General features: G+C 47.2%; 1 protein-coding gene across 3 annotated transcripts in view; it reads left to right on the plus strand.

The window, feature by feature from the left end:
* The first annotated feature begins 6593 nt into the window (after nt 1-6593).
* The window catches only part of LOC144494823 (sodium-dependent phosphate transporter 2-like), a 77014-nt gene continuing 57213 nt past the window's right edge, over nt 6594-26394 (plus strand). For all 3 annotated transcript variants that reach the window (XM_078214212.1, XM_078214215.1, XM_078214216.1), the window contains exon 1: nt 6594-6754. The gene's annotated coding sequence lies outside the window, so the exon portion shown is untranslated. The remainder of the gene's footprint in view (nt 6755-26394) is intronic.

Here is a 26394-nt window from a genome sequence, read left to right on the forward strand (position 1 = left end):
ACAGACAGCACTTGGGCCTGGCTGCATGTGCTCAGCCTTCTCTGACTGACATATCTGAGGTGTACGTGGTGAACACAGAGAGATATAGAGCTGTAACTTCCTCGGAGTGGCAATCAGCATCTCGGATTGCCACTTCATACCCACTTCATCTGCATCAAATTTCTTCCATGCCTGTCTCGCTTGACGTTCCTGATTCAGGCCGGGTGAGATCCAGACAGCGCAGCTGACCAGGGGGCCCAGTGTCAAAGTCCAACAGAGACAGAGCAAAGGAGGACATGCCCCTTTACTGCAGTGATTGCCGAAAAGCAGGTAAGGTTAAAGGTCCATTTGAAGCTAACAGACCAGGGAGAAGGTAAGTGAATAGGATTTGGAGGGATTTGGTGGTGTTGTCAGACATTAGGAGTTGGGGGGAGGTCCAGCTGGGTCAGGGAAGAAGGTGTGGGGGTCAGATTGGGCTGGGTTTGGGGTCCAGTCAGGATGAGAGTTGTGCACCCAGGTTCAGGGGGAGTCCTGTGGGGGTCAGGGATTGGAGAATATCATGGGGTGTGGGGGGGGAGGGGGGAGGTGGGGTTGCTGTTTAATTCGGGCGGTGGGGGTGGGAGTGCCCTTGAGGGATGGGGTGTGGGGGAGATTCCCTTGAAGGGATCAGTCTGGATGTTTAAATTGTTATGCAGAACTTAGAAGAGGTTTTATTTCTTCTTACTTTTTCTGAGTATCTCGTAGTGTTACCCTGGTGGAACCATCTGAAGTTAATGATTTAAGCCAGCGTGGTTCAATTGCCCAGGGCAAGTTAGTGCTACTAGAATGCTTACCTGGGAAGTTTCGAGAGGGATTCTCCAGCACATCTTTGATATTTTTGCTGTTAGTTGCATTTGTAGGGAAATAAATTAACAAGAAATTCAATGTTGGCTGCTGTTGGGAGAAAAATATTGACAAGAAAAGTCTGATAGCGGGGTGATAGAGGCAAGGGTCTATATGAGGAATACTGTAGACAATGTTTAATCTGAGTCTTTTTAATGATGAGAATCAGATACTTTTCTAGTTACACAATGCAGTATAATAATGGGATAGATGATTTGAAAATGTATTTAAATAGAGATTATGGGGAGAATCTCTTTAGAGGATTGAAGATTATAAATCTTAAGTATAAATGCAGATGGTCAAATGTTCAATGCAGCATGATATTTCCTCTGTTGTTGGGACCACAGAAACACCATATGTGAATGCAAATGGTTGAATAATGCAGACTACAAGGTTTGAATGACATGAAACATTGGACCTGTTTTGTTAAAACAAAGGAGTTTGAGATTGATAGAAACATTGTGTCTGCGTGGGTCTACTCCGGGTGCTCCAGTTTCTTGCCAGAGTCGAAAGATGTGCAGGCTAGGCGGGTTGGCTATGCCAGGTTGCCCCTTAGTGTCCTGGGATGTGTCGGTTCGATGGATTAGCCATGGTAAATATGTGGGTCTACAGGGTTAGGGTTGGGGAAAGGGCCTGGGTAAGGTACTCTGTCAGAGAGCGTCGGTACGGACTTGATAGGCCAAATGGCCTGTTTCTGCACTGTAGGGATGCTATGATTCTATGAAGAATTTGGACATACTGGTTAGAGACAGACTATTTCTAGTCATTGAAGGACCTGGCACAAGGAGACATAGATTTAAGATCAATAGATTTAGGAGAGAGATCAGAAGAAACTTTTTTAAGGCAGTTGAATCCACTACCAGAGTTAGTGATTGAAGAGGAGGCCAGGTCAAGATATGACAACTGATTATACGTTGTCAAAGAGAGATTTCACAGCTTTATCTTGGGCGGCACGGCAGCACTAATGCTTCACAGCTCCAGGGACCTGGGTTTGATTCCCGGCTCGGGCCACTGTCTGTGTGGAGTTTGCACATTCTCCTCGTGTCTGCGTGGGTTTCCCCCGGGTGCTCCGGTTACCTCCCACAGTCCAAAGATGTGCGGGTTAGGTTGATTGGCCATGCTAAAATTGCCCCTTCGTGTCCTGAGATGTGTAGGTTAGAGGGATTAGCGGGTAAATATGTGGGGATATGGGGGTAGGGCCTGGGTGGGATTGTGGTCGGTGCAGACTTGATGGGCCGAATGGCCTCTTCCTGCACTGTAGGGTTTCAATGATTCAATGATTTCAATTATCTTCCGAGAACTGTTACCCTTATTTGTTCACTTTTTGAAGAGGTAATTTAAATTGAACGGAATCCTTGACCGGGGAAAGTGTTGACGCTAGTTTGTGGAAGGGACATGGTTTCAGTGTTTTCTACCGGGCTCGTAAATCATGTTTGTGACTGAAATTTGCACTTTGGTATATCTGGGGGGAATGGTCAATAAATGTAAGATATCAGGAGACACCATAGTGTATTTCGGAGCACTTGTAGAGAGAAAGGCTAAAGCTTCAGATGCAGACCCTTCACGATGGACTTAGTTCAGGCTCTAAACTAATAGTAACTGGTTTGTTCTCTCAACAGACCCTGACTGACTGCTCAGTGTTTCTGTTCTTCTCTCATCTGCATTCCTGTATGGCATGGTATTTATGGTAAGTTTGGAGTGCATGATCTTTGCTTTGGTACATTTGGTGCTGATCCTGGTAGCTGGATGGAAAATATTTGGCACTGATAATGGAATGGTTGGAGCTTGGGCTGATTATGGCACAGTTAGAAGTGGTTTATGATGCAGGTAGTGAATGAATGGTTGGAGCTGGTACTTGGGGTACAGTAAGTTGCATTTTTAATAACACATTCCCAGTGGCTGTTGGAGCTGGTGTTTGTGTTCTGGGTGATCCCAGTGCTGAGTATATGATTTGACTGATGCTGGTGCAGTACGTAATAGAATCATAGAATCCTACAGTGCAGAAAGAGGCCATTCGGCCCATCGAGTCTGCACCAACCACAATCCCACCCAGGCCCTATCCACATATCCCTACATATTTACCCACTAACCCCTCTAACCTATGCATCTCAGGACACTAAGGGGCAATTTAGAATGGCCAATCAACCTAACCCGCACATCTTTGGACTGTGGGAGGAAACCGGAGCACCCGGAGGAAACCCACGCAGACACGGGGAGAATGTGCAAACTCCGCACAGACAGTGACCCGAGCCGGGATTCGAACCCAGGTCTCTGGAGCTGTGAAGCAGCAGTGCTAACCACTGTGCTACCGTGCAGACAACGGGGCCAGGTGCTGGAATATGGGATTAAAATGAGTGGTTGAGTTCTGGTTTTTTTTGGGCCAACACAGAAAATGATGGCCTGAATCATCTCTTTCTGTACTGTAAATTTTCTATGGCATTTGTGGGGAGGATGGCGTTTAGAGTACAACAACATTTGTATTTCTACATTGAACCATCCCAGGATACTGTTTGTAAGTTGATGTTTGTGGTACAGGTGGAGTGAGTGTGGATATTGATGTTTCGGCTGGTGCTATTACTGTATATATTAATAGGGCAGCTGGTGTCAGTTTTTATTACCTGTTGGTTTGTATAGTAATGGTTCAGCCGGTGTTTATTACAACGGTCAGTTGGTGTGGTTTATGCTCTGGCTGTTACACCAGCATTGCCTCAAACAGCAGTTTGATGCAGCTGGTTTGCTCAGTATGTATGAGAGGAGTCTGGTTTTCCTTTCTCTCGGCATTAAGCAGTGTGCGTGTGTGAGTGAGAGAGAGCCAGTCTGTGTGTGTGTCCCAGTGTGTGAGAGAGAGATTCAGGGGCAGGATTCTGTGTCCGCCCGCGCTCGCTCCAAAACCAGAAAATCCCGCCTGAGGTCAACGGATCTTTGCATGGTCTACCCCCACCTGATACGATTCCCGCGGTGGGCAGGATGGGAAAATATCCCCCCTCCCCCAGTATTCCTGTGAGTGGGTGGGGGGTGTGTCCCTGTGTGTGAGGGGGGATGTGGGAACGTGTGTGAGACTGTGTGTGTTTGGGGGGGGGTGTCCCTGTGTGTGTGTGTGGGGGGGGTGTCCTGTGTGTGTGTGTGTGTGGGGGGGGGGGGGGTGTCCGTGTGTGTGTGTGGGGGGGGGTGTACCTATGTGTGTGTGTGTGTGTGTGGGGGGGTCTCCCTGTGTGTGTGTGTGTGGGGGGGGGGTGTACCTGTGTGTGTGTGTGGGGGGGGTGTACCTGTGTGTGTGTGTGGGGGGGGGGTGTTCCTGTGCGTGTGTGTGGGGGGGGGTGTCTCCCTGTGTGTGTGTGTGTGGGGGGGTGTACCTGTGTGTGTGTGTGGGGGGGGGTGTCCCTGTGTGTGTGTGTGGGGGGGGGTGTCCCTGTGTGTGTGTGTGGGGGGGGGGTGTCCCTGTGTGTGTGTGGGGTGTGTGTGGGGGGGGGTGTCCCTGTCGTGTGTGTGGGGGGGGGGGTGTCCCTGTGTGCGTGTGTGGGGGGGGGGTGTCCCTGTGTGCGTGTGTGGGGGGGGGGGGTGTCCCTGTGTGCGTGTGTGGGGGGGGGGGTGTCCCTGTGTGCGTGTGTGGGGGGGGGGGGTGTCCCTGTGTGCGTGTGTGGGGGGGGGGGGGGTGTCCCTGTGTGCGTGTGTGGGGGGGGGGTCTCCCTGTGTGCGTGTGTGTGGGGGGGTGTCCCTGTGTGTCCCTGTGTGTGTGTGTGGGGGGGGTGTCCCTGTGTGTGTGTGGGGGGGGGGGTGTCCCTGTGTGTGTGCGTGTGTGTGGGGGGGGTGTCCCTGTGTGTGTGTGTGGGGGGGTGTCCCTGTGTGTGTGTGTGTGTGTGGGGGGGGGCGGTGTCCCTGAGTGTGTGGGGTGTCCCTGTGTGTGTGTGGGGGGGGTGTCCCTGTGTGTGTGGGGGGGGTGTGTCCCTGTGTGTGTGGGGGGGAGGTGCGTGTCCCTGTGTGTGTGTGGGGGGGGGGGGGGGTGTCCCTGTGTGTGGGGGGGGGGTGTGTCCTTGTGGGGGGTGTGTGTGTGTGTGTGTCCTTGTGGGGGGGGGGCGTGTGTGTGTCCTTGTGGGGGGGGGGGGGGGTGGGGGTGTGTGTGTGTGTCGTTGTGGGGGGGGGGGTGTGTGTGTGTGTGTCCTTGTGGGGGAGGTGGGTTTGTGTGTGTGTCCCTGTGGGGGGAGGGGGGTGTCCCTGTGGGGGGAGGGGGGTGTCCCTGTGGGGGGAGGGGGGTGTCCCTGTGCAGAGAGGGGGGTGTCCCTGTGCAGAGAGGGGTGTGTGTGTCCCTGTGGGGGGGGGGGGGGGGGGGGGTGTACGTGGGGGTGGGGGTGTGTCCCTGTGGGAGGGGGGTGTGCGTCCCTGTGGGGGGGGGTGTCCCTGTGGGGGGAGGGGGGTGTCCCTGTGGGGGGAGGGGGGTGTCCCTGTGGGGGGAGGGGGGTGTCCCTGTGCAGAGAGGGGGGTGTCCCTGTGCAGAGAGGGGTGTGTCCCTGTGGGGGGGGGGTGTGTCCCTGTGGGGGAGGGGGGGGTGTACGTGGGGGGGGTGTGTGTCCCTGTGGGAGGGGGGTGTGTGTCCCTGTGGGAGGGGGGTGTGTGTCCCTGTGGGAGGGGGGTGTGTGTCCCTGTGGGAGGGGGGTGTGTGTCCCTGTGGGGGGTGTGTGTCCCTGTGGGGGGGGGGGTGTCCCTGGGGGGGGGGGTGTCCCTGTGGGGGGGGGGGGTGTCCCTGTGGGGGGGTGCGGTGTCCCTGTGGGGGGGGGGGTGTCCCTGTGGGGGGGGGGTGTCCCTGTGGGGGGGGGGGTGTCCCTGTGGGGGGGGGGGGTGTCCCTGTGGGGGGGGGGGGGTGTCCCTGTGGGGGGGGGGGGGTGTCCCTGTGGGGGGGGGGGGGTGTCCCTGTGGGGGGGGGGTGTCCCTGTTGGGGGGGGGTGTCCCTGTTGGGGGGTGGGGATGTGTGTCCCTGTGGGGGGGGGGGGGGATGTGTGTCCCTGTGGGGGGGGGTGTGTCCCTGTGTGTGGGGGGGGTGTCCCTGTGGGGGGGGGGATGTGTGTCCCTGTGGGTGGGGGGGGTTGTGTGTCCCTGTGGGGGGGAGGGGGCTGTGTGTCCCCTGTGGGGGGGGGGGGGTGTGTCCCCTGTGGGGGGGGGGTGTGTTCCCTGTGGGGGGGGGGGTGTGTCCCCCTGTGGGGGGGGGGGTGTGTCCCCCTGTGGGGGGGGGGGTGTGTCCCTGTGGGGGGGAGGGTGTGTCCCTGTTGGGGGGGGGTGTGTGTCCCTGTTGGGGGGGGTGTGTGTCCCTGTTGGGGGGGGGGGGGTGTCCCTGTGGGGGGGCTGTGTGTGTGTGTGTCCCTGTGGGGGGGGTGTGTGTCCCTGTTGGGGGGGGGTGTGTGTCCCTGTTGGGGGGGTGTGTGTCCCTTCTGGGGGGGGGGGGAGGGTGTCCCTGTGGGGGGGCTGGTGCCGCTATGTGGGGGAGTGGGGGGTGTGTGTGGTGTGGGGGGGGGGATTGTGTGTGTGTTTGGGGGTGTGGGGGGGATTGTGTGTGGGGGGCGGGGTTGTGTGTGTGGGGGGTTTGGGGGGTGGTATTGTGTGTGTGTGTGTGTGTGTGTGTGGGGGGGGGGGGGGGGGGGGGGTGGCGGTGTCCGGGCTCCCTCCCACAGGGCGGGCCTGTGGCGGTGTCTCTCCGCTCCGCCCTCTGTCTGTCTATAAGAGGCGGGGGAGCCGCTCCTTCCGCCCGCACTCTGGGTTAACATGGCGGTTTAGACTGAGTCTAGACCCGGCATCTTGACCGCCGTCACCAGCAGCCGCCTCTCGGTGCCCCGGCTCCGGGACAAGACACTCTGAGCGGGAGGCCCGGTGCCTTCACCTGACTGAGAACCGAGCGACCATCCCGGTGAGTGAGCGAGCGAGGCCCCGGCAACTTTTCGCCCAACTTGTTCTTGTCTTTCTCCCGGGTTCGGATCTCTTCATGGCGGCGACCGCTCTGGGCCGGCCCGGGGTGAAGCCCGGCTCCTGGGGAGAGGCGGCCGGGGGTCCCGCATCCTCCCCGGGTGGGAGCGGGCTGTCCGCCCGCCTCCTGCCGGAGCCACATGCGGAGGGAGAGATTCACCTGCCCCATGTGCTCGGAGCCCGCGCTGCGGAACACAAGCGGCAGCATCGGCACTGATTAACCTGGTGTTGTGAGACTTCTTATTGTGTTTACCCCAGTCCAACGCTGCAATCTCCCCATCATGATTCATTCACCGCCCTGTGTGTGTGTGTGTCCCTCTGTCTCCCTGTGTGTGTGTGTCCCTCTGTCTCCCTGTGTGTGTGTGTCTCCCTGTGTGTGTGTGTGTGTCCCTCTGTCTCCCTGTGTGTGTGTGTGTGTGTGTCCCTCTGTCTCCCTGTGTGTGTGTGTGTCCCTCTGTCTCCCTGTGTGTGTGTGTGTCCCTCTGTCTCCCTGTGTGTGTGTGTCCCTCTGTCTCCCTGTGTGTGTGTGTGTGTCCCTCTGTCTCCCTGTGTGTGTGTGTGTGTCCCTCTGTCTCCCTGTGTGTGTGTGTGTGTCCCTCTGTCTCCCTGTGTGTGTGTGTGTGTCCCTCTGTCTCCCTGTGTGTGTGTGTGTGTCCCTCTGTCTCCCTGTGTGTGTGTGTGTGTCCCTCTGTCTCCCTGTGTGTGTGTGTGTGTCCCTCTGTCTCCCTGTGTGTGTGTGTGTGTCCCTCTGTCTCCCTGTGTGTGTGTGTGTGTCCCTCTGTCTCCCTGTGTGTGTGTGTGTGTCCCTCTGTCTCCCTGTGTGTGTGTGTGTGTCCCTCTGTCTCCCTGTGTGTGTGTGTGTGTCCCTCTGTCTCCCTGTGTGTGTGTGTGTGTCCCTCTGTCTCCCCGTGTGTGTGTGTGTGTCCCTCTGTCTCCCTGTGTGTGTGTGTGTGTCCCTCTGTCTCCCTGTGTGTGTGTGTGTGTCCCTCTGTCTCCCTGTGTGTGTGTGTGTGTGTCCCTCTGTCTCCCTGTGTGTGTGTGTGTGTCCCTCTGTCTCCCTGTGTGTGTGTGTGTGTCCCTGTGTCTCCCTGTGTGTGTGTGTGTCTCCCTGTGTCTCCCTGTGTGTGTGTGTGTGTCCCTGTGTCTCCCTGTGTGTGTGTGTGTGTCCCTGTGTCTCATCAGAGTTTTACAGCAAAACAAGTGTCTCTATCTGTCTGCACCAGCCATCAAGCACCTTTCTATTCTAATCCCATTTTCCAGCACTTGATCCAAAGGTGTTTCAAATGCTCATCTAAATGCTTCTTAAATGTTGAGGGTTTCTGCCTCGACCACCGTTTCAGGCAGTGAGTTCCAGATTCATCCTCCTGAGTGAAAAGGTTTTTCCTCAAATCCCCTCTAAATCTAGCTATTGACCCATTCACTAAGGGGAGAAGTTGCTTCCTATCCACTCTGTTTATGTCCCTCATAATTTTGTACACCTCAATCAGGTTCCCCCGCCCACCAGCTTCCTCTGATCTAAGGAAAACAACCCTGTGTGTGTATGTGAGAACGCAAGCATTCTCTTGCGGCTGTGGAATCCTGTGTGTTTAGATTATGCTGTTTTCTTGGAAGTAGTCTGGTACCTGTTCACTGGCCACCTGTAATGATTTACATAGTGGTATTTACAACCCTACCCCACCCATGGGGATAAAGATACCATCAATGAGAACTCGGCACAAGTTTGTGTATTCTGCACTTAAAGCAAAATACTACGGATGTTTGAGATCTAAAATTATACAAAATATACTGGAAACAGTCTGGTCTGGCAGCCTCTGTGAAGAGGTAAACAAATGTTTCAAGTTGAATGTGACTCTTCTACTATTCAGTTCTGAAGAAGTCATATTTGACTTAACATTGCATCTTGTTCTTGCTACAAATGCTGCCAGAGCTGAGTGCTTCCATCACTTTCTGTTTTAATTTGTAGTCTGCAGTTGTCTGGATTTCTCTTGACTGTACATGGAGGTGTTTGGTATACTACTGTGCTGTTAAAATTCCATCCGGTTGATCTGTAAAGATCAGATTAGCTGTCTGACTGGTGCTGTGATTAAGTGCTTCTTTGAATACGTCCCACTGTATGTTTACCAGTTTTGTGCTGCCTATTTTACTGTGGTCATTTCATCTCTCTAAGTTTGCCATGCCCAGTTCTCCCATCTCATTCTCATTTCACATTCAATTTCTGATCACTATTTGCTGGTGCTCTCTTACCATTAGATTAACAAATTCTGGTTTGCTCCTCTATCAAATCCAGTTTGTCTTGTTCCTTTTGTCAACTGTAAAATATATTGTTCCAGAGAACTATATTAGGGTGGCACAGTGGTTAGCACTGCTGCCTCAGTGCCAGGGGTCTGGGTTCGATTTCGGCCTTGGGTGACTGTGCAAATTCCACAGACATTCTCCCCGTGTCTGCGTGGGTTTCCTCCAGTTGCTCTGGTTTCCTCCTACACTGCAAAGATGTGCAGGTTAGGTGGATTGGCCATGCTAAATTGCCCTTAGTGTCCCAGGGTGTATGGCTTAGGGGGATTAGTGGAGTAAATAAAGTCAGAGGTTTACAGCATGGAAACAGGCCCTTTGGCCCAACTTGTCCATGCCGCCCAATTCTTACCACTAAGCTAGTCCCAATTGCCTGCCTTTAGCCCATATCCCTCTATACCCATCTTACCCGTGTAACTGTCTAAATGCTTTTTAAAAGATAAAATTGTACCCACCTCTACTACTACCTTTGGCAGCTTGTTCCAGACACCCGCCGCCCTCTGTGACATCTAGTTTAATATCCTTCCCATAATAGGGTGACTAGAACTGCACACAGCATTCCAAGTATGGCCGTACCAATGTCTTGTACAACTTCAACAAGACATCCCAACTCCTGTATTCAATGTTCTGACCAATGAAACCAAGCATGCCAAATGCCGCCTTCACCACTCTGTCCACCTGTGACTCCACTTTCAAGGAGCTATGAGCTTTACCCCTCGATCTCTTTGTACCATAACTCTCCCCTACCATTAACTGAGTAAGTCCTGCCCTGGTTCGATCTACCAAAGTGCATCACTTCGCATTTATCTAAATTAAACTCCATCTGTCATTCATCGGCCCACTGGCCCAATTGATCAAGATCCCGTTGCAATCCTAGATAATCTTCACTGTCCACTTTGCCACCAATCTTGGTATCATCTGCAAATTTACTCACCATGCCTCCTAAATTCTCATCCAAATCATAAATATAAACGACAAAATACGTGGTGTTATGGAGATGGGGCCTGGGTGGGATGCCCTGTCAGAGGATCGGTGCAGACACGATGGGTTGAATGGCCTCCTGCACTGTCGGGATTCCATATTGAATAGACTCTTGAAATGCATTAACCTTGCCATTTGTGCTGTGAAAACTAATTTCTCCCATTGTAACCATTTTCTTGTCACACAAGCTTTTTTTGTCATCTGTGCTAATATCTCCCTATGTAGCTTGGTGCCAGATTTTTTTGTTTGGTAACGTTTCTCTGAAGGACCATGGGATGTTTTGCTGTGTTTAAATAAATGAAATGTGGATGTTGTTGTAGTTAGTACATGGTTCATTGCTCTATTTTTACACCTCACCATTATGTCACATCTCATCAAATCCGTGGACAGTTGCAACCGGAGTCTCACACTCATTCCTGTTTCTTGACTCTAACCAAGTGTTTCCATGATCTGATCACCCATGCTGAAATCCTATCTTGTTACTCTGATAAGAAAATACACAATTACCAATATTGGTGTGGCTCCTTTTCCAATTTCCTGTCTTTTAAAAATCATGTGACATGGAATATTTAGCTCCCTATTTCATCTCTGGCTGCAATTGTTGGTCTTTGTTTTATGGTGCTTCTGTACATAAAGATAGGTAACTGTCCCTATATGTTCTGCAGGTCTTTACTACCCAGGAGGTTTTTGCTTCTTTATTTTGATGAACTGTTTTTCTACCCACCCTCTGATTCCAGCACCTCTTTGTCCTAAGCCCTGGCACATAGGGAGCAACAAACAACAAGGGACTTGGGATCATATCTGACCAGTCCCCCACAATAATTCGCAAAGTACTGCAGGTTCTGGAAGTCTGAGATAACAAAGGGAAATGCTGGAAATACTGAGGTCTGGCAGCTTCTGGTGGAGAGGAAAAGGACAGTTAAGATCAATGTCCTTTCATCAGAACTGAGAAAAGTTGAGAGATGTGAAGGATTTTATGGGGGGCGGGGGAGCAAAAGGAATGTTTGTCTTGCGGTTGGAAGATGGGAGCAATGTCCACATCATTGGACTCTAAATAAATATTTATGACACAAATCCAGTGTCGCATATTCCTTGTCAGCCCTCACTTGTTCCTTCCTACTCTTATCTGTGGTGGTCACCTAGTCTCCCTCACCAACTTTTGCAAAACCTGAGGGTAAGCACTCTTTGGAAGGCCTGCTTCAATATTCTCCCATCCGAATGTTGTGAAGTGATGTCCAGTTGACCCCTGCTGTGTAACTTCCTGTTGGTGTACAGCGACCACAATTTGTATTCGCCCTGCATGCCACTTCAGCCTAGATAGGGTCACATCATTCATAGCCCGCATCACTCCAGAGACTAATCTTGGCAATTTATATGTTTATACAAAAAGATATTTAAGCTATGAAATTATTTCCATTTAGTCAGATTTATTATTTTCACTAATTTAAAATTCTGTATCCTAACCTCAAGATCTATTGTATGGAAGTTCATTTTCTGAAATAAATACCTGGCTTTTTCTTTCCTCTAGGCTTCTCGGTAATAAATTGTTTTGTGAATGGAAGGAGTGGATAGAAAAGAATCCATTAACAAATTGTTGGAGCTTGTATCATGAAAAAGAGAGGGTGGGGATGGGCTTACTCACCTAACACGCGAATGGTGTGACGGTAAATGCAGACAATAGGGGAAAGCTTCCGAATTCTCTGCTTACTTATCATTGTCATGCTGGCACTGTCCCAGTGTACAATTGCTGTAGTTTTTAAAATCTCAGCCTTGTGTTCTCATGGCTTGTTACATCCTAACTTTTTCCCTTGCCCAGGAGAGCATATGATTTGAGATGGGGGTGTGATGGACGGAGCCTGATGCACCAGCTATCATGAAGTCTGGGGCATGATCTGGGTTTTTTTCCTGCCCATCAGTTTTGTATGTTTTTGTTTCTTTAACCTGTTCCAGCCCTACAACTCCTGATCTCTTGCACATCCCCCACTTTCTTGATGCTCCCATTAATGACCAGACTTAGACCGCTGAAGGCACAAAGCTACAGAATTGCCTCCCTAAACCTCACTATCTTTCTCTCATCCCTTTTAAGATGTACGTTAAAAGTTGCCTCTTTGATTTGGTTTTGGTCATCTGTCCTAATGTTGTCTCCTTGTTAATGTGCACTTGAAGCCATTACAATGTTAAAGGTCCTATATCAATACAAGTTGTTGGGATCTGCATTTGGGTTCACTACTGATGCAATCCACTTTGTAAGGTCCTGAAACGTGAACTGTTTCTCCATTCATAGATGTTACCTAATATGCTGCATATTTCCAGCATTTTCTGTTAGTTGTTCAGATTTACAGCATTTTCATTTTCTATTTTAAAATGTACACAATATCTGGGAATTTTTTTGCAGCTTTCTAAAATAAGTTCTGTTTGTTATCTGCAGCTGATGTGAAGTTGGAGCAGCAAGAATTCTTTGAGGAGGAGGTGTTTTCTGGCACCGAATCTCTAAACTCGTGCTGATTCTGACAATGGCATTGCTGTGTATTTTGAAGTATCTTGTTGCATTATTGCAGAGCTTACATAGAATGTGTTTTTGAGCTGGTTGTGGAAATATTTATGTCTATTGTTACTGCCAGCTTCACTTTTTGGTAGTTGAAAGTTCCAGCTTAGTGGTTTAGGAATTAAATTGTAGCTGCATTAAGAAGTGATAGCATCTTGAGTAATGTGTTGACGCTTGGTGCCAATTATATGTAAAAGACTGAATTTTGGGATATTGACTTGAATGATATCAAATTTGTACCTATTATAGAATGGGAAATGTATTTAATAGATACAGTACCAACTAATTGATCTTGAACCTACTTAGTCAAATATTTGATCCCTTAATTGTCAGTGTAATGTATACATTAGATTCTTTCCTCCAAATGTCAGACTTTTCGAGAGAGAGAGAACTTTTCGAGAGAGAGAAAAACCTGAAACTATTGTTTCTACATGCATTAGGAAAGGGCTCAACAAAACATGGAGTTCAGCTCAGCATCCATGGGGGTGATGGACTAAGCCGATTGTGGAGCTGCCATGCCTCTGCAGACAGCTTTGAGATCTATGCATGCAAAGACAGTATAGTGATGCATGCAGATGTGTTATGTTTATTTCTGGATGGTGGCATTGCTGGAATATTGCCCATCGCTGGAAGTTCTGAGCTGGTTATAGTGGGCTGCCTTGACCTGCTGGTAGTGATTTGGTGCAGCTCAATGACTTGCTGGTTACTTTAGAGGATAGATGAATCAACCATGCCTGAGTCACATTTATACCAGACATGTAAAGGATGGTAGATTTCCTCCCCCCCCAAAAAAAGTTGGTGAACAAGATGTCATTTTATTCCGATAAAATCCAATTCTTAAATTGCCATTGTAGGTTTGAAATTGGATTTTCTGCCGTATTATTTTAAGGCCCCTGGATTACTGGTCCAGTTATAAAACTGTCATATTAAGCAAGCTTTTCTGGGATGTGCAAAAGTTTTTTTTTTGAGGTGGGGTGTGTAGAAGGTTTATCACTGCACTACATCCAGTCTTGTGCCTCAATGGCTTGCTTGACTGCGATCTTAACATAGGCAAGACCTTTTTGTAACCTGCCTAGTCCGAACTTCTAAATTGCCAGCTTTAATTTTTATTCACAATGCCTCAATTCCAAAGAAATGCTTTTGTGGTGCCTACAAAATCTACCAGCTGGAAGCATGAATTGTCTTGTATAACGATACCGACTTGTAAATTTATGTGTAGCACGGAGCTGCTTTTGGAAATGATTTTTATGAACATGCAGTTGTGTTGCGTTTTGAAGGAAAGAGATGGTTGGAGAGCCCCTGACTGTGGCAGAATGGCCCCCAGCGGAGTGGTTAGAAGGGAAGGGGTGGCTAAAAATACTTGAACCATTTGCTGTTTGTTTCTGCTGCTTGTATCCCAGTGGCTCAACTGGGGTAGTGGCTTTTGGTTGAATACAATCATTGCAGGAAAAATGGACTTTGCAAGAAATTGATTATAAAGGAGAAGGAGGTGAGAAGGGCCGACAGGTCATCAGAAGTCGGTGTTCAGCCCCTTGAGTCTACTTTGCCATTCTGTCAGCTCGTGACTGATCTGTACCTCTCAGAAGTTTTGACTGACCCAGTAGCCATAGTCTGGGGAAAAGAGCTGTGGAGTTTCACTATTTGTGTGGGAAAGGTAGTTTCCCACTGGTGATGGAAGTTCTAGTGCCACATAATGCTACTATACAGTGTGATATGTTTGTGGTGTTTTTTGCAATGAGTGACTGTCACTGCCCACTGTTGCTAGTATAGGGAGTAGTGGGAGTGTTGGGGCAATTGGATTAATTTTGTCCATTTGGGGCGGCACGGTAGCACGGTGGTTAGCACGGCTGCTTCACCGCCCCAGGGACCTGGGTTCGATTCCTGGCTCGGGTCACTGTCTGTGTGGAGTTTGCACATTCTCCTCGTGTCTGCGTGGGTTTCCTCTGGGTGCTCCGGTTTCCTCCCACAGTCCAAAGATGTGCAGGTTAGGTTGATTGGCCTGCTAAAATTGCCCCTTAGTGTCCTGAGATGTGTAGGTTCGAGGGATTAGCGGGTAAATATGTAGGGATAAGTGGGTAGGGCTGGGGTGGGATTGTGGTTGGTGCAGACTCGATGGGCCAAATGGCCTCTTTCTGCACTGTAGGGCTTCTAGGTGTTTCCTGATTTTTTTATTCCTAAATAATCTAATTTAAAATGGTGCCCTCTTGTTCTGGATTTTCCTTACCAAAGCGAAATCAGATCAAACTGATTAAATTTAATTCTGTTGTTGGTTGTTCCATTTATATATTGTAGCAGAACTTGATGATTAATCTGGTTGGTGGGAAATTTTGAGGATACTTGGCAATGTTGCAATAGAGCTAGTTCCCCAAATGGAAGATTAAGCACAGCAGCTAGAGCTGAAGATTGGAAAAGCTGAGTTGGGAGATTCGCCTCAAAGAAGCATAGGCTAGTGAGGGGAGCCTGGAAAGTGAGATCATGAGGGAATTACATAATTGGCTTAGGTGGCATATTAATTAAAGGCTACTCTAATCCCCACTGGTGATGGAGGTTCTAGTGCCACATAATGCTACTATTCAGTGTGATATGTTTGTGGTGTTTTTGCAATGAGTGACTGCCACTGCCCACTGTTGCTAGTATAGGGAGCAATGGGAGTGTTGGGGCAATTGGGTTAATTTTGTCCAGCCAAAGCTAATGTCATGGACTTCCTTTTTTAAGGTGGGATTTGGGATGTCTTTGCAGTGTCACATGAAGACAGAATTGTGCACACACCTTGCTGTTGTAAAGTGAGGTTATGTTTATGTTAACCTGGAGTGAAACCTATCCTAACTCCTGAGTGCAAGTTTGAACAAGAGTTTCTTCTATGCAGCCCACGGATGATTACAAGTCCAGATGTCCAAGTACATTAACTGGATTACTATGGTGGAGTCATGTGGTGTATCCTATTGCAAAATTGCAGATATCCACACCATCTGACGAAGGAGCAGTGCTCCGAAAGCTAATGGCATTTGCTACCAAATAAACCTGTTGGACTTTAACCTGGTGTTGTTAAAACTCTTACTGTGTATCCTATTGTCCAGAGATTACCTGAAAAAGTTTAAAGAATTATTTGGTTGAAGTTTGCAAGATACTTAAGGTAGCTTGAGAGAATTTCTGCTGGCTGGAGAGTGTGACAGTTAGAACTGCACCTTTCAGAAGAGAGACACTTCTAAGTTTGGAACTATCTTTTGCAAATGGCAATTCATGCTATATCAGTTGTTAAATTTAAAGCTGAGATTGATAGATTGTTGTTAGCCAAAGGTGAATTGAGGGGGATGAGATAAGTTGGACATGGCAAGTTCTCCGTGATCTTCTTGAATAGTGGAACAAGTGGTTAAATGATCTATTGTTCCTTTGCTTCGACCTAATGGCGAGATACAGACATTGAATCAGGATAAGACATCATCCTTGCAAATCATTTCTTGCCAAATGAAATTGATGGAAAGATGCCCTTATTGTGCTCTGGCATATCTATCAAATTAAATTCATCACCATCTTTTGATATGTCCAATCCCTCATGTTAGACCCAAGAGAAATGAGACGTCATTGGATGAGCAAAACCCTGCCAGTCTTCAATATAAACTGCATGTTCCGTGAGGCCTCATTTCACCTCATCAAGCAATTAAACTTCCTTTTGATAACCACCTTCTGCAGTAAATCTTCACTTAAAAGTTGTGTTTGCGTTCCTGAAATGTGCAGTTTTAAGTGGATACATGGAACAACACGTCGCATTTTCCCATTACAGTCAGTGTGAAAGCTGTACTTGGGTTCTGTAGGAACTTTCAGCAAAATCGCCATTAAAACATTGTACCTCAAGTTGAAATACTTCATATTGCTAAGTTCCTATTTTGGTAAATGATATAACTAAAAATATTAGAAAAATACTATATGAAAGAAAAATGCTCTCTTTACCTGCAGCATACCACATGTCCTACTCTCGGACCTTCTCGGTCACTACTGACCCTCCCTCTGGCCCCTTCTTCCTCCCAAACCCTCGCTGTGAAGTTCTTGAGATGAGCAGTTTCTATTTGCGAGAGGTGAAATGATCAGAGAGGTTTGGCAGGGAGCAGAAGAGCTGGTGACTGGGAGGGTCAGTGGGGGAGTGTCAGCAGCGACCTGGAGGGTGGGTGGTAAGATGAGGGTCAGCAAACGAGAGGGCAATTGGGGCATGCAAAACTCTTGAATGCAAATATGGGCCCCATTAACCGACTGACATTAAAGCAGAAGGATTTTTAAAAAGACTTTCTGTACTCCTATCCCACTGTTCTCATAAATCCATGCTTTACTATACTGCACATCACTTGGGAAACTTTAATGTCCAGCACCAAGAGAGGCTTAGCCTGAGGATAGCATTAGAACATAGAACAGTACAGCACAGAACAGGCCCATCGGCCCACACTGTTGTGCCGAGCTTTGTCTGAAACCCAGATCAAGCTATTTCCTCCCTATCATCCCGAAGTACTCCATGTGCCTATCCAATAGCTTCTTAAATGTTCCTAAAGTGTCTAACTCCACTATCACTGCAGGCAGTCCATTCCACACCCCAACCACTTTGAGTAAAAAACCTACCTCGGACATCCTTCCTATATCTCCCACCATGAACCCTATAGTTATGCCCCCTAGTTACCGCTCCTTTCACCCGAGGAAATAGTCTTTGAACGTTCACTCTATCTATCCCCCTCATCATCTTATAAACCTCTATCAAGTCTCTTCTCAACCTCCTCCGCTCCAAAGAGAAAAGCCCAAGTTCCCTCCACCTTTCCTCATAAGACCTACCCTCCAAACCAGGCAGCATCCTGGTAAATCTCCTTTGCACTCTTTCCAGTGTCTCCACATCCTTCTTGTAGTGAGGTGACCAGAACTGCACACAATATTCCAAATGTGGTCTCCCCAAGGTCCTGTACAGTTGCAGCATAACCCCACGGCTCTTAAACTCAAACCCCCTGTTAATGAACGCCAACACACTATGGGTCGCCTTCACGGCTCTATCCACTTGAGTGGCAACCTTCAGAGATCTATGGATATGAACCCCAAGATCTCTCTGTTCCTCCACATTCTTCAGAACCCTATCTTTGACCCTGTAATCCACATTTAAATTTGTCCTACCAAAATGAATCACCTCGCATTTGTCAGGGTTAAACTCCATTTGCCATTTTTCAGCCCAGCTCTGCATCCTATCTATATCTCTTTGCAGCCTACAACAGCCCTCCACCTCATCCACTACTCCACCAATCTTGGTGTCATCAGCAAATTTACTGATCCACCCTTCAGCCCCCTCCAAGTCATTTATAAAAATGACAAATTAATGAGTGAGCTGGACACCGTCTGAACAACTCATCAGTCAGATCTACTGATGAGGTAATGAACAGGAAGAACTGTTTGACATTGTCCTCCCAACTCCCTTCATCCAGACAGGGAGACCAAACATTCCAGATTTTCTGGGATTTGTCCCGCATCAGGCCTTCCCAGGACACGGTTTATCCCAGATCTCTGCTTTAACTTTGTCAGGCCCCAAATATTGTTTTCTCATCGCTGCGTTGGAACTGGCACACTACTCTCCATGTGTGTGTTGTGTCCTGCACATTCTTCTGTTGATACTGTGCACATGTTGGGCTCTGCTGCCATGACGAAGCAGCCTTTGAATGTATTTCCATGAATTGGGCACTCTGGTTAACAACATTGGGACCAATCACAGCATAATCCTTATGAAAATGATCTCCACAGTGAGGAAATTCTGTAGTGTGGAAGTACCATCTTGCAAGGTGGTGAGGACCAAAATGAGATCTTTTAACCTAAAACTGGGCATCTGCATTTTGCTACCTGGGCAGTTAGGCTGAGGTATACTGCCTGTGGTGGTGGAAGTTCCTGGCGACCTCCTGGCTGTACTGCTGAAAATCGATGTGCAAGAGCGAGTTGCTTCTCTAACCAAGATACTCCAGTATGGCAAAGCTGTTGGCATCTACCCAACAGTGTGTGGAATGGCTGACTGGGGTAAGTTTCTTTTGGCATTAGATATTCTAAGCCAATGACTGCTTTCAGCCTGCTCACACTTGGAATGTCATCAAGTGATGCTTACTCACAAATACATGACCTGGATTCTGCCATCACCCATCCTCCTCCCCTTAAATCTGACGTGAGTGCAAGAGCTGACATCAGAGGAAAGGGAGAGATAGTTTCCTTTGTCATCATGATAAACCGTGTGTGACTCCAAGCAGCACCAACAAACCGGAGGTCAGTTTAATGGCGAGGAAACCGTGGTCGCTGAAGTGTTAGTACACCGACTGGAAGACAGAACTTGGTTGTTGGGCACCATACCCCTGGATAATGTTTCTGTAGGAGCTTCCCAGGTTGGCATCTGGCGCCTTTGACCAAGCTATCTTCAGCTACTTCATCAGTTGCCTTCTCCTGTCATTAAGGCCAGAACTGGGGTTGTTGTTCTGTATTCAGCTGCATTCAAAACTGCTTCAGCAATTGAGCAGCTTCTACTGGGCTACAGCTATCCATGCCTGTGCTGACATGGAATAAAGATTTTCCAGGCACTGACTATTTCCAAGTGAAGGCCCAACATCCTTTCATCTTCAGTGGTCCCAGCAACAGTCGATGCAAAATGGGGATACTCCGGGATCAGTGGGATACAATGTTCACCTGGAGAGTGCAGTTGTAACAACAGTCAAGATACCACCCAGAGAAAAAACATTTTTCTTAATCAAACTTCCCCATCACTGAATTCCTTATCCAGCCCGCTGGTTGCCAGCCTGTCTACAGGATGCACTGCAGCAATTCAGTTGACAACTCCCAGCCTAGTGACCCTCTACTAGTTACAGAGCAAAGGCAGGAATGTCTGAAGAGCATTTTCATCTTCAGGTTCTCTCTTGGGTATGAACATGTATTGTTATTCCTCCTCCATTGGAGGTCAATCTCCTGGAATTCCCTGTACAGTTATATTCCCTATATAGGAGCTGAGGGTCCACCACCACGGGGAAACGGCATGAATTTGCCTGTCTCCATGTGCCATGTCTACGTTCAATGTCATAGACTGCACACCCTTTTTAGCTTTCTCAAAAACCTTTTATTGATGTTTTGTTTGCACTTCAGTCCCACACTCCTGATCTATGGACACCTGGTGTGGAGGGGGGCAGGGAAGGCAGAGGACCTCTTGAACCTGCTCCTGGGCCTGGCAAAGTTTACCATCAACAGGTCCAGGCAGCGGGCGACCTGAGGGGTTTGGGGGGGCTGTTGTCCAACCCGACTGTCTGCCCCTCTACCGTGGCTACATTCGTGGCCGGGTGTCCCTGGAGAGAGAGCATGCAGTGTCTGAGGGCACTGTCGATGCCTTCCATGCCCGCAGGGCACCGCTGGGGCTGGAGTGTATTATCAACCCCATTAATCACATTTTGGTTTGGTGTTTTAAGTTTCCTTTCAACTTTGTCTTTTGTTTTGAGCAGTTCCCTTTTTGGGAGCTGCCCCTTTTAATTTGTTCCTCAGTTAATTTGATTTAGTCTAATTGGTTAGTCAAAAAAATTGACTAGCTAGATCGGCAAACGTTCCGTGTAGATTATACCCTGAGAGGTGGGAAGTGGACTAATCAGGTTGCATATTCACAACTATCCATTTGTTTTCATGGTTACTTTTCCTGAGATTGCTCCATGTTACTATATTACTTGATTCTTCTGTCCATTACCGTTTCAAATCTGTCCTCTAGTTACCTATTTTTCTGCCACGGGAGAAACTTTCTCCTTCACAAAACAATTGTTGAGTCTCCCTTAACTTTCCCTGAACTAATGAGAACAGCCTTAATTTCACTAGTCTTTTTATAAAACTGAAGCTTCTTGCCTCTGGTGCCATTCTATTCTAGGAAACCTATCCGCGCCCTCTGCAAGACCTTCACATCCTTCCTAAAAGTGTGGTGTGAGGTATTGGCCAACTGGGGCCTAACAACTGCTTTATATAGGTTCACCCTGACTTGCTTTCATACTCTGCCTCTATTTATAAAACCAGGATTTGTGCATTCCTTTTTAATGACTTCCCATCTTGTGCTACCATCTTCAAAGATTTTTATAGGTACACTCCATGATGTCTCTATTCCTGAACCCCCTTTGAAATGATGCCGTTATCTTGTATATTTGTGGATCCTTGTACACAAATGAATCGTTTCATAATTGTCTATTCATTTCACAAGTTTACATCCTTCTGAAGTCTATTGCTATCCATGTCCAGTTGTGTCATTTGCGACCTTTAACTTATGCCCTGTATACCCAAGTCCAGGTCATGTGTATCAAAGAGCAGCATTTTCCCATTTAACCAAGGTTTTGTGTATTTCAGTTGCTGGAATTGACCATATGGAGTTAGTACTTGGTGTTGCTACCTGAATGGATTGAGATCTAGATTTGAGCTTTACCAAGCAAAAATGAGGAGTGGATTCTAGTATCACATGGGAAAGGGTGGAACCAGATTTGCTTCTGAGTGGGTCCCACCAGGCAAGAAGCATCATGTTACCCAAGTTTGTTTGGTCTTTGCGTTTGTTTCTTCTGCTCCCATCCATTCCCCAGAAAGTGCCAAGACTTGGCACTTTAGACAGCTTAGTACTAAACTGTCACGGTCTAATGGCTGATTGACCTGTGGAATGAGAATAATGTGCAGTAAGGCTTTACTGAGTAAAAGTATCCTTATCCTGTATCTGATCTGGACTGAGGCTCCTCTTGTACATTAATGAGAATAAATAGTTTTCACTTCCCTTTTAAGGATAGGTAGCCTGAATCCTTCAGGGCCAGACTTCTGGCACCAACAGGTAAGCAGCTATACACGTAAATTCTGACTTGAACATATTGCAGCAGAATCCGCCCTATAAATGTTTTGAGTGCTTGGGACCATGTCTGGGTCCTGACCCTGCTTGGTTCAGTGCTGTGTCAGCAGAGGAGATCTTCTGGGAGGCAGTCAATTAACAGGCCACCTCCGCTCATCATCCAATTAAGGTTGGCAGGTGGAATAGGGAGTCAGGAGTCTCTGGTTGGTTGACTGCCTCCCTGGGACAGGAGGTTGCTACCACTGTGAGTGAGAGATTGCGAGGGTATCTCAAACTGTAGGTGCTCTGAAGACTACAATTAACCCAGGCTACTGCTCCAGGCCATCATTATGGAGAATAAATACCCATCCACATGATGGCCTATGTGTGACCTTCTGGTACCCTTGGCTCCAGTGGGTGAGGATTAGATGAGGTTTCCCCCACTCCCTGTGCAACTGGTGCAATGTAACTGCGTGGTATATCTACAAGATATACCACAACTAGAGCAACGTGCCAAGGTTTCTTTTGACAACAAGTTACAAACCTGCAAAGTCTGCTTAGAAGAGTATCAGCACAAGGGAATGTTCCCCTGCAAGTCTCTCATTGTCTTGGAAAGACATCTTTTTCCATCACTAGGTCACATTCCTGGAACTCCCTCCCTATCAACACTATGGGTGTACCTCCACCACATGGAATGTAGCAGTTCTAGAAGGTGCTCATCGCCACTTTGATGGAAATTAGGGATATCATGCCAGTGCCTCCCAAGAGAGAGAAGTAAAAAACTACAAAACTGAAACTGGTAACTCTAAAACTCAAATCAACTGGTGTGTGGGACAGTTGTTTAACTTGAGGGGCTAAAGTCAAATTGCGCCTTGTTGCCTTGAAGATGAAGATGCATTTTGGTTGTATAGTTGGAATTGGAGGGTTCAGAATTTTCTTGTCTAAATTAAACCCTCTCAAAAGAGGGAGCAACATCAATGCAAACTGCAATTGCCAGCAGGAATAGTTGTCTTCTGATGTTTACCAAGCTATCTAAATTGCCTTTTATATGAACAATGAGGTGGTCCAATAATCCCCTGTCAGAAAATGCCTTCTCAACCTAGTGGAGATTAAACCAGGTGGTTCCTGCTATCTGAAGTGACCATATCAATAAGCTTGCTAGGTGATTGTAGTTATCAGGTGGTTCGTATTCACATTCTGGATTTTATGTAGTCTTCGACTTGATGATATCCCTATTAATTGGCAAGGTGAATAAATGTCATCTTTCATGTAAATACATGACATATCCGTCAGCATCTGAACATTTGTGGATCACGACTGTTCATTAGGGGTGTCCTGACATAGGTTTACACTCCAAATGTTAACCTGTTGTTTCTGTACAGATGCTTATTGTCTTGCTGTGTATTTCCAGCAATTTCTGCCTTTCATGCATTCTCCACGAAGATCCCACTTCTACCTCCGTGTGATCAGTTTGTTCCAGACTTCCTCAACTCCTCTGCTGCTGGAACCCTTGCAGTGCTTTTGTTACCTTCCCACTTTGTGTTCCAGAACTGTCTTCCTAGCCAGGCTTTCATCAGCTCTCATCTTCCACCCAATGTGAATGTGAACTCTTCCAAAATCCTTCTACTAGTATCCCAATTCTGTCACCCATCACTCTTTTGCACACTGATCAACATTGGCTATTGGTCCATCAGTACCTCATTTAATTTTTTTCATCTTTATGGTCTAATCCCTTGTCACCATCCTCGTTTATCTCGATAACCTCCTCCAGGTCTACAACCCTCCAAGAACTCTCTCCAATTCTGACCCCTTTTTTTTTACATCCCCCATTTCCTTCGCTCCACCATTGGTGGCTACGTCTTCAGCTATCTCGGTCCTGAGCTCTGGAATTTTCTCCCTAAATCTTGCTGATTCTTTATCTTCATTGATCAGTGTTAAAATTCAGTACTTGCCAAATGTTTTGGTATACTTCCTGTGGTACTGCTTACTTTAACACTCAGTTGAATGATTTTAAGCTAGCAGAAAACTCGAGCACTTAAATCCCTACACAAAGTGTTCTTCTGGCACTGAAATTGCAAAACCACATACCAGCTTTGGGCTATGTTGCACTTATATTGGCAGCCAATACCCACAGTAGACTTATTCCCCGTTTACCTCAAAGTGGGTTAAAATTGAATGAAGTTAACAAATTAAGTGGCTTGATAAAACCAGGTAAGAGATGGTGCTTTTTGTTGTGTGTAGTTAGAGTAGGTTCAAAGTGTCATTTATTGAGCAACCTGTTTGTATATCTACATTTCCTATTTCTCATCTACATGTTACCTACTCCCTTTTCACCTGAACAGTGTCAGTTTACACATGTGTGTCCATGATGTTCAGCTCTGCCTCCCCACTGCTGCTTATCTGACAGCCAGTCCCAGATGAACAGAAATTTCTTCTAATGGGTATCCATGGGTATCAACTCCATTCCCCCCTCACTGTCTGAGGTGGATCTAGATGGTCCACTATGTTGGTGTGACCCTGAGATGACTTTCCAACCGCATAATTGGTGCCACCGCTAAGCCCACTTATTTTCAAGTAACATTGGCCAAGTCCGCTGTCACCTCTGCTCACCTGTTATTGAAACCCTCGTCCATGCCTGTGTTGCATCGGTTTGATGCAGATGAATGAGAACGCTACCAGTTGCAAGTTCCCCTCCAAACCCATCCTGACTTGGAAATGTATCGCCATTTCCTTCACTGTCGCTGGGTCAAAACCCCGGAACTCCCTTTCAACTTGTGGGTGTACCTGCAACATATGGACTGCAATTAAGGTCTTTAGGATAGGTGGTTTATTGTTTGGTCAAAATTAAAGATTTAGTGAGGGAATTGCAGAAGTGCCAGGGCTCCACCACAGGATGGTGCTATTAGCTACTCTTTTTCAGGTTTCCTGTATTGCAGTATTGACCTGAATTGGTTTAAAGCTTTTTTTTTCAAGCCTTCACTTGTCGCAAGAGCTCTTTGTGGGCTGCAGCTGTCAAACAGAGGAAGATATTTTAGTTTCAGCTTTCTATCTTTGACCCTACACCAACACCACACTTGCTTGTCCAGTCAACCAACATATGTCAATGAACATATGCCTGGTATGATGGCCAGTTGGGGTGGGGCATGGGTGATTCACGTGAGTCTGTTTGTAGCACCACAGTTTACCTTTGGGGAGTGGTGGTGCTGAAGAGGAGAAATCTGTTGTGTTTATAAAATCTCAAGTTGGCTGTTCAGCACTTTCGAGTTTGTTCCACCATTTAGTTGATTTCTGGCAATCTGTTTCATATTTCTTGATAACCTTGCCCAAAAAAAACTCTCGATCTGTTGTTGACCAGGAATCCAGAGCTATTTGTTTTTTTTAAAAAGTTCCAGATTCTTCTGTGTGTGTGTGTGTGTACTGTCAGTTACAGGCAAGTGACAGGGTTTTTATAAGTTTTAAAGAGATGTTTATTGTTCAATCCCCACATATATGCAACTACGCACTGGACAAGAGCTATTTTTCCCCTGGGTGAAGATTTGAAATGGTGTAGGCCTGTAATCCTTTATATCCACTGAACAAAAAAAGTTCTGGTCATTTAGAAGGACAGATTCACTCTTGTTTTATGTTCTCAGTAGCAAATCCAATCAAGGTATTATAGTGGAGACCTGGTACGGTTTCTCAGGTAGAGAGCGCAAGGCCAACTCAAGTCTTTGCCAACATGTTGTTTTAATACTTTTCCAATTGAATCAAATCAAGTCCAATTCAGAGTCTCAACTAGTTGAGACATTTCTGATCCAAGCTGACAAGACAGGGTATGCAACCTTTTACCCTGTCTTGGGCCTGATCTACATGAGCCAAGCTGATTGGAGTAGGCGGACGTCTCCGCCTCCAAGGCTTGATCTCATTTGCATCTTAGCCAAAAGGCCGAGTTACCGCTTTTAAAAATTGCTTCATATGAAAATGAAGCTTAAATGCAACCCAATGACCTCAACCAAGTGCAGCATCAGCAGACCACACTTGATCTTAGCCAAAAGGCTTTGCCAACATGTGGTTTAAGAGCAGAAGTTCTGAGGCTGGGTGTTCCCACTTTGTTGGCAAAGATGTTTCAGCCTGTCTGATCAGAATGTGCCTTATTGAAACCCATGCCTGTCATGTGACTAGAGCATCTCTTCCCATTGTCCTGTAAATAGTTTTTGATGGTTGGGCTGTTAGGCAATGGGAGTATAGATGTTACTTATCTACATAACCATCTTGATAAAATATGAGCTGTTGCTTCGCATTGTTTTTGGATTTCAAGTTTGGAGTTAGAGGCTGCAATAGTACTGTGAACCCAGTCTTTTTAATTATTTAGAAAAATGCAGCCATTTTTACAGGAAGGGTCATTTGCATTTTAATGACTTTCCCCAAGACTTGTCCAGACATGAATATTAGCTCTTGCATTCCTGCAGTTCATGTGTTGACAAAGAAAAGGTACTTGACCTCGACTCCATACAGGAAAGTGTCCATTTTGGCTTGTATATAAATTTGTATTGTGAGAGCATGACACAGCATACTCTATTCTGGAGGGATTATTGTTCTGTTAACTGGATTGTTGGTTTGTATGATGGCTGTTCTCTGCTATAGTACGTAACTCCTCTGCATCACTGATTATTTAGAAATGAAATGAAACCTTTTTGCCTTTCATCTTGGTGCAAATATTCAATTCTAACCATGGGAGTCACCTTTTGTGACTTTTCTTCATTCCCCATAACAAGTTTGGAACACATCTTACCAAGCAGAGCTTGTACTCTATTGGCAATAACTTTGACATTTCCTTGCGGGATCCAACTTGGACATTTTTTTTGAAGGATCTGATTGAGCAATATGCTTTGAACTTTATAACTGGAATGTACCCGATCAATCATAATAGTGATAATAAAATTCAATTTTAATTAGAAATCTAACATATTGG

Source organism: Mustelus asterias, chromosome 6, assembly GCF_964213995.1.
Source record: "Mustelus asterias chromosome 6, sMusAst1.hap1.1, whole genome shotgun sequence".
In the NCBI taxonomy this organism is placed as follows: domain Eukaryota; kingdom Metazoa; phylum Chordata; class Chondrichthyes; order Carcharhiniformes; family Triakidae; genus Mustelus; species Mustelus asterias.